The sequence below is a fragment of the Microcaecilia unicolor genome, chromosome 5, assembly GCF_901765095.1.
Source record: "Microcaecilia unicolor chromosome 5, aMicUni1.1, whole genome shotgun sequence".
Lineage (NCBI taxonomy): Eukaryota > Metazoa > Chordata > Amphibia > Gymnophiona > Siphonopidae > Microcaecilia > Microcaecilia unicolor.
In genome coordinates this window covers 176659023-176666800 of record NC_044035.1, presented here as the reverse complement: position 1 = coordinate 176666800, position 7778 = coordinate 176659023, and the positions used below count along the sequence as shown (strand labels likewise).

At 41.6% G+C, this 7778-nt stretch overlaps 1 non-coding gene across 1 annotated transcript; it reads left to right on the top strand.

Moving 5' to 3' along the window:
* Positions 1–7214: 7214 nt before the first annotated feature.
* LOC115471472 lies at positions 7215–7298 on the top strand. Its single transcript, XR_003942357.1, has one exon. It is a non-coding gene; the product is annotated as a small nucleolar RNA SNORD111 (small nucleolar RNA).
* The last annotated feature ends 480 nt before the right edge of the window (positions 7299–7778 follow it).

Below are 7778 nucleotides of genomic sequence, written 5' to 3'. Positions count from 1 at the left end.
ATGCGGTGAAGTAGTCCTGTGCCCTTAGCAGAGAAACACCCCCAAAACATAACATTTCCACCTCCATGCTTGACAGTGGGGACGGTGTTCTTTGGGTCATAGGCAGCATTTCTCTTCCTCCAAACACGGCGAGTTGAGTTCATGCCAAAGAGCTCAATTTTTGTCTCATCTGACCACAGCACCTTCTCCCAATCACTCTCGGCATCATCCAGGTGTTCACTGGCAAACTTCAGACGGGCCGTCACATGTGCCTTCCGGAGCAGGGGGACCTTGCGGGCACTGCAGGATTGCAATCCGTTATGTCGTAATGTGTTACCAATGGTTTTCGTGGTGACAGTGGTCCCAGCTGCCTTGAGATCATTGACAAGTTCCCCCCTTGTAGTTGTAGGCTGATTTCTAACCTTCCTCATGATCAAGGATACCCCACGAGGTGAGATTTTGCGTGGAGCCCCAGATCTTTGTCGATTGACAGTCATTTTGTACTTCTTCCATTTTCTTACTATGGCACCAACAGTTGTCTCCTTCTCGCCCAGCGTCTTACTGATGGTTTTGTAGCCCATTCCAGCCTTGTGCAGGTGTATGATCTTGTCCCTGACATCCTTAGACAGCTCCTTGCTCTTGGCCATTTTGTAGAGGTTAGAGTCTGACTGATTCACTGAGTCTGTGGACAGGTGTCTTTCATACAGGTGACCATTGCCGACAGCTGTCTGTCATGCAGGTAACGAGTTGATTTGGAGCATCTACCTGGTCTGTAGGGGCCAGATCTCTTACTGGTTGGTGGGGGATCAAATACTTATTTCCCTCTGCAGAATGCAAATAAATTCATATACTTTCCACAATGTGATTTTCCGGATTTAATTTGTGATGTGCTATCTCTCACTGTTACCAATAACCTACCCTTCAATTATGGGCTGCTCATGTCTTTGTCAGTGGGCAAACTTACAAAATCAGCAAGGGATCAAATACTTATTTCCACCACTGTAACACCTGCATTCACCCTTCCACACAAACTATCAACATCCCCCTCCCGTTCCATTCCCCAACATATTGTCTAAATATACCCATATGCAACATATCCACTAATTCAGTCTTTATAGTCTCACTTATAGGTGACAGGAGAGATCCTCTGATATTTTGTTTAGTTGATGTCATCCTCCCCTCACTAACTGCCGTCTGCATATTCCCGAAGTCCGCCCTCCAACTCGAGGGCCCTCCAGGAAGCAGTCAGTTATCTTACCAAGAACCTCGCTGCCGGTACTCTCGCATAGTTAATCTCAGAATCCAGAATCCAATACCTGCAGCATATTCTGTATGAGACTTAATAATCCTCATCTATCCGATCCCCTGAACTTCCAATCCTGGGTCTCTCTTATCCATGACTGAACCAAACACTTAACTCAAAACCATTTCGTGGGAACCCGGGATCCCCAAACAGCACTCTACAGGATCCGTTGTTCTTTCTCTCTTTCCTCAATTAGCTGGATCTGTTCCCTTTTGTTGTATGTAGTCTTTAGCTGCTTCCACCTTATCGAAAAATTTTGTAACTCCATTTATGGTAACACGCAATTTAGCTGGATATAAGAGTGCAAACTTTATCTTCTTATGAAACAGGTCTGTACACAAAGGCGCGAAGGACTTCCGTAATATCTGCACCTGCTGAGAATAATCCTGAAAGCATAAAATCTGCTTTCCCTGATAGGTGAGAGAGTTGCCACTGCGAATTGCATCCAAAATATACTGTTTATGGCGAAAGTTGAGACTCTTGAATATTACCACTCTCGGTCTAGCCGCTGTCTGTCGCACAGGCCCCACTCTATGGGCCCACTCCACGCAGAAATGTTGTAGTTTATTTGCCATTCCTCCAAAAAGGTAGGCATGTCCTTATCCAGCAGTGATTCAGGGAGTCCAACTAGTCTCAAATTGTTTCGCCTACTACAATTCTCCAAATCGTCTACCTTTGCTTCCAGATCCTGCACGCGTCGCTTCAGTTGCACTGAGTTCTCTTTCTGTGCCTCAACGATCTCCTCCAGGTCCGATATGCGCTGCAGGCCCTCATCCAGCTCTAGGCTCATACTGTCTAACCGCTCATGAGCTTCTTCCGTCCGATCAAATAATTGTTGAAGTTTCTTGTCCAGCGCTGCCTCAACCGCTGCTGTTACCTCTGCGGTGATCTCTGTCAGCCAGGCCGATCCCACGTTATGCTCTCTGAGCTCACGATGGTTGGCCATCTTATCAGCCAGTTTCGTTTTATCTCGCTCTCTCCTGACCGTTTTCGCCGCCATTCTTTGTTCAATCACGTTTTCTTCAATCGCCGATCAGTTCCCTGAGTCTATGCGATCGCAGCTGCACCGTTTTCCTTTATGGAGTCGGCAGATTAGCTGATTATAGGGTGAATGTGCACGGAGCTCCGCTCACTAGTGTCAGCCCTGCACCATGGCGTCACGTGATCTCGAATTCCAGAGTTTAATTACACGTTGAGTGAAGAAACATTTTCTCCGATTTGTTTTAAATTTACTACATTGTAGCTTCATCGCATGCCCCCTAGTCCTAGTATTTTTGGAAACCGTAAACAGACGCATCACGTCTACCCTTTCAACTCCACTCATTATTTTATAGACCTCTATCATATCTCCCCTCAGCTGCCTTTTCTCCAAGCTGAAGAGCTCTAGCCGCTTTAGCCTTTCCCCTTTATCATTTTCGTCGCCCTTCTCTGTACCTTTTCTAGTTCCACTATATCTGTTTTGAGATGCGGCAACCAGAATAGAACACAATATTCGAGGTACGGTTGCACCATGGAGCGATACAAAGGCATTATAACATCCTCATTTTTGTTTTCCATTCCTTTCCTAATAATACCTAACATTTTATTTGCTTTCTTAGCCGCAGCAACACACTGAGCAGAAGGTTTCAACGTATCACCAACGACGACACCTAGATCCCTTTCTTGGTCCGTGACTCCTAACGTGGAACCTTGCATGACGTTGCTATAATTAGGGTTCCTCTTTCCCACATGCATCACTTTGTACTTGCTCACATTAAAAATCATCTGCCATTTAGACTCCCAGTCTCGTAAGGTCCGCTTGTAATTTTTCACAGTCCTCCCACGATTTAACGACTTTGAATAACTTTGTGTCATCAGCAAATTTAATTACCTCACTAGTTACTCCCATTTCTAGGTCATAAATATGTTAAAAAGCAGCGGTCCCAGCACAGAATCCTGGGGAACCCCACTAACTACCCTTCTTCATTGAGAATACTGACCATTTAACCCTACTCTCTGTTTGCTTTTTTTTTTTTTTAATTTGCATGAAGTCTTTATTGACATGTAATACAATATCCAACAGAGCAATACAGAATGAACCTCGCCTTACATTTCATGGTAACTTAACACAAGTCATGTATAACAGTTTATCTTTTAACCAGTTTTTAATCCACAATAGAACACTACCTCCTATCCCATGACTCTCCAATTTCGAGTCTTTCATGAGGTGCTTTGTCAAACGCCTTCTGAAAATCGAGATACACAATTTCTACCGGCTCACCTTTATCCACATGTTTGTTTACCCCTTCAAAGAAATGTAGTAGATTGGTGAAGCAAGATTTCCCTTCACTAAATCCATGTTGACTTTGTCTCATTAATCCATGCTTTTGAATATGCTCTGTAATTTTATTTCTTAATATTTAGTTTCTACCATTTTGCCCGGCCCTAACGTCAGACTCACTGGTCTATAATTTCCCGGATCTCCTCTGGAACCTTTTTTAAAAATCGGCGTTACATTGGCCACCCTCCAATCTTCCAGTACCACGCTCGATTTTAAGGATAAATTACATATTACTAACAATAGCTCCGCAAGCTCATTTTTTAGTTCTATCTGTACTCTGGGATGAATACCATCTGGTCCAGTAGATTTGCTACCCTTCAATTTGTAGAACTGCCCCATTACTTCCTCCAGGTTTACAGAGAATTCATTAAGTTTCAGCAACTCGTCAGCTTCGAATACCATTTCCGGCACCGGTATCCCACCCAAATTTTCTTCGGTGAAGACCGAAGCTAAGAATTCATTTAATCTCTCTGCTACGGCTTTGTCTTCCCTGATTGCCCCTTTTACTCCTCGGTCATCTAGCGATCCAACTGATTCTTTTGCCGGCTTCCTGCTTTTAATATACCTAAAAAAAATTTTACTATGTGTGTTTGCCTCCAACGCAATCTTTTTTCAAAGTCCCTCTTAGCCTTCCTTATCAGCGCTTTGCATTTGACTTGACATTCCTTATGCCGTTTCTTATTTTCAGTCGGTTCCTTCTTCCATTTTCTGAAGGATTTTCTTTTAGCTCTAATAGCTTCCTTCACCTCACTTTTTAACCACGCCGGTTATCGTTTGGTCTTCTGTCCTCCTTTTTTAATACGTGGAATATATTTGGCTGGGCTTCCAGGATGGTGTTTTTGAACAGCATCCATACCTGATGTAAATTTTTGACCCTCGCAGTTGCTCCTCAGTTTTTTTTTTTTTTTTTTTCTCCACCATTCTTCTCATTTTATCATAGTCTCCTTTTTTAAAGTTAAATGCTAATGTATTTGATTTCCTATGTATACTTAATTCAAAGCTAATATCAAATCCGATCATATTATGATGACTGTTATCAAGTGGCCCCAGCACTATTACCTCCCGCACCAGATGATACGCTCCATTAAGGACTAGGTCTAGAATTTTTCCTTCTCTCGTCTGCTCCTGTACCAGCTGCTCCATAAAGCTGTCCTTGATTTCATCAAGGAATTTTACCTCCCTAGCGTGCCTCGATGTTACATTTACCCAGTCAATATCGGGGTAATTGAAATCACCCATTATTATTGTGTTGCCCAGTTTGTTTGCATCCCTAATTTCCTTTAACATTTCTGCATCCGTCTGTTCATTTTGGCCAGGCAGACGGTAGTACACTCCTTATCACTATCCTTTTCCCCTTTACACGTGGAATTTCAATCCACAGTGATTCCCATAAGTGTTTTGTTTCCTGCAGAATTTTCAATCTATTTGATTCAAGGCTAAGGAGGCTAGGGCTTTTCAGCTTGGGGAAGAGACGGCTGATGGGAGACATGATAGAGGTATATAAAATAATGAGTGGAGTGGAACAGGTGGATGTGAAGCATCTGTTCACGCTTTCCAAAAATACTAGGACTAGGGGGCATGCGATGAAACTACAGTGTAGTAAATTTAAAACAAATCGGAGAAAATGTTTCTTCACCCAACGCGTAATTAAACTCTGGAATTCGTTGCCGGAGAACGTGGTGAAGGCGGTTAGCTTGGCAGAGTTTAAAAAGGGGTTAGACGGTTTCCTAAAGGACAAGTCCATAATCCGCTACTAAATGGACTTGGGAAAAATCCACAATTCCAGGAATAACATGTATAGAATGTTTGTACGTTTGGGAAGCTTGCCAGCTGCCCTTGGCCTGGATTGGCTGCTGTCATGGACAGGATGCTGGGCTCGATGGACCCTTGGTCTTTTCCCAGTGTGGCATTACTTATGTACTTATATACAATGCTACCCTGCCACCAATTTGATCCACCCTATCACTATGATATAATTTGTACCCCGGTATGACAGTGTGACTGGTTATCCTCCTTCCACCAGGTCTCAGAGATGCCTATTATATCTACAACAGCTGTCCGCACTTGGGTACATCCCCTGGTGGTCTAAACTAAACTAGATCCTGCAGTGCCTGCTAGATTCTATCTGTTAATGCTGTAGTACAAAGTTTTTAAAACTAAGTGGAAAAGACTATGTAGATTAGTTGATAAAATTTGCTTTTTATATTTTTATTTTGCCTATCACTAACCTACAATTGCTCCTCTCAGAACTTCTCATAAAGAAAGTTCAGTGGGACCTTTCCTCTTCATATAGTTTTGAATCTAAGGGGCCTTTTTTAAACAGGCTCTTTGAAGCTGATTCAGCAATCTATGCAAGTATTCTACTTCCCCACACCTTAACTCTTAATTGAGGTCACTGGATGAGCTACCTCTCCAGCAGCCAAGGAACAGAAAATGATTGCCAGAAAAATGTCCTCTTCTCTTGGAACTTCTCAGAAAGAAAGTTCAGTGGCACCTTTCTTCTTTATATAGTTTTGGTGTCTTTTATTTATCTTTCACTGCTGCATTTTGTCTGTGCCTATTTCCATTCTAAGCCTTCCATGGACTTAGCTATTTTGGTGTAATTTGTTCTCTCCCTGGATTCAGAAAACTAAATTATTCAACGAGACCTACAATAAGAACCCTTCATAAAGACCCTGTATCACATCTGTATCAAAACTAATCAACATTGAACTCCTAATTTGACTACTTTAATCATATTGTTATTATTTAACACCGTTCTCTATTTTGCATATCTGAGGTGTATTAATTCTTTGTTTCTAATTTTCTTGATATCTAATGTACCTTAATTGTATTAATTGTATCAATACTTTGCTCTTCTCACACCGTTAATGACGATTGCCATTGCGGCATAATGTAAGCCACATTGAGCCTGCAAAGAGGTGGGAAAATGTGGGATACAAATGCAGCAAATAAATTATATATAATTTTGTATCTATTTATGTATTTTCATCTGATATTATATCTATTACCCTTAGTGTTTGACTGACCTCACACTGCTGCACTTTTGCTGTACCAAGCCCGTAGTGGTTTTAAGGTTTTAAGTACTTGCTTTATATTTATTGATCTATCTATTAATTTCTTTAACTATATAATTCTGATAACTGCAATGGATTTACTGTGGTTATTTGTTTTTTATTCTCAAATTATGATTTTATCTTTACAGTTATGTTGAGCCCCTGTTGGGTTCAGGTTTATAACAGTTGATTAACTGCTCAAAGAAAAGAAAATACATAAAGGTTGCGGTGCATACAAATATAATAGGGATACACATCAACAGAAATGAACGCTAACATCATGACTGGATGAAGAAGAAACAGTAATGTCTGCTTACCATGCTTCCAGACTTCGACCCATTGTCAGTGAAACATGACCGTATCAGGCGTTTTGTTCTTAATAATTTGCTTACCAATACAGTCTCCCTTGTTATCACCACTGTGTATACTTCGATACCTTCATGTCAGATTTGTGATGCATTTGATTATTTAGATCAAATCCTTTCTAACTGGTCTTTTTTTTTTTTTTCTCTCATTTTTTTGTACGTGGATTTTTAAGGTCTGATGGAGTTGCTCACAGCCTTAAGTGATGAGCTTTCATTTCATGTCTCTTCTCTGATGCTTGCCATGGAGATGATACAAAATCTCTGATAAAGTGCTGAAATGTGAGCAGCCCAGCAGTCCATATAACAGTTCATCAAGGGAAAGGATTATAGAATGGGGGGTAGCAAGTTTTAATTTGTTCTAGAGCAGGGTTGATATTTGGAGGAGTCCTGAGTTATTTTCTCCCCTCCCCCATCCCCCCACACCACACACACACATTTACCACTGTTTTTTTCCTTCCTCTGAAAAGGTTTTACTGGTCAATAAGTTTTATTGGTTTTTATAACTCTCTGAAAAGGTTTTAAATAAGACATCAGAAGAACTCTGCAGCATTTGTTCCAGGCCACAGCAGTGGTTTTCAAAAACAGGCAGGGGTATGCACCTATATAGCAGAAAGAGAAGGGATGATTTTCTTTCTTCAGCTAGTCCCAAGGGAGCTTGGGTTACAGGCTGAGTGTTCTGACTGGCAGAATTGCTTCTTCCAGAGCTATAGGCTGAAGCAGAGGTCTTTCCTACCGACTTGGCCCATGTGTCTGAG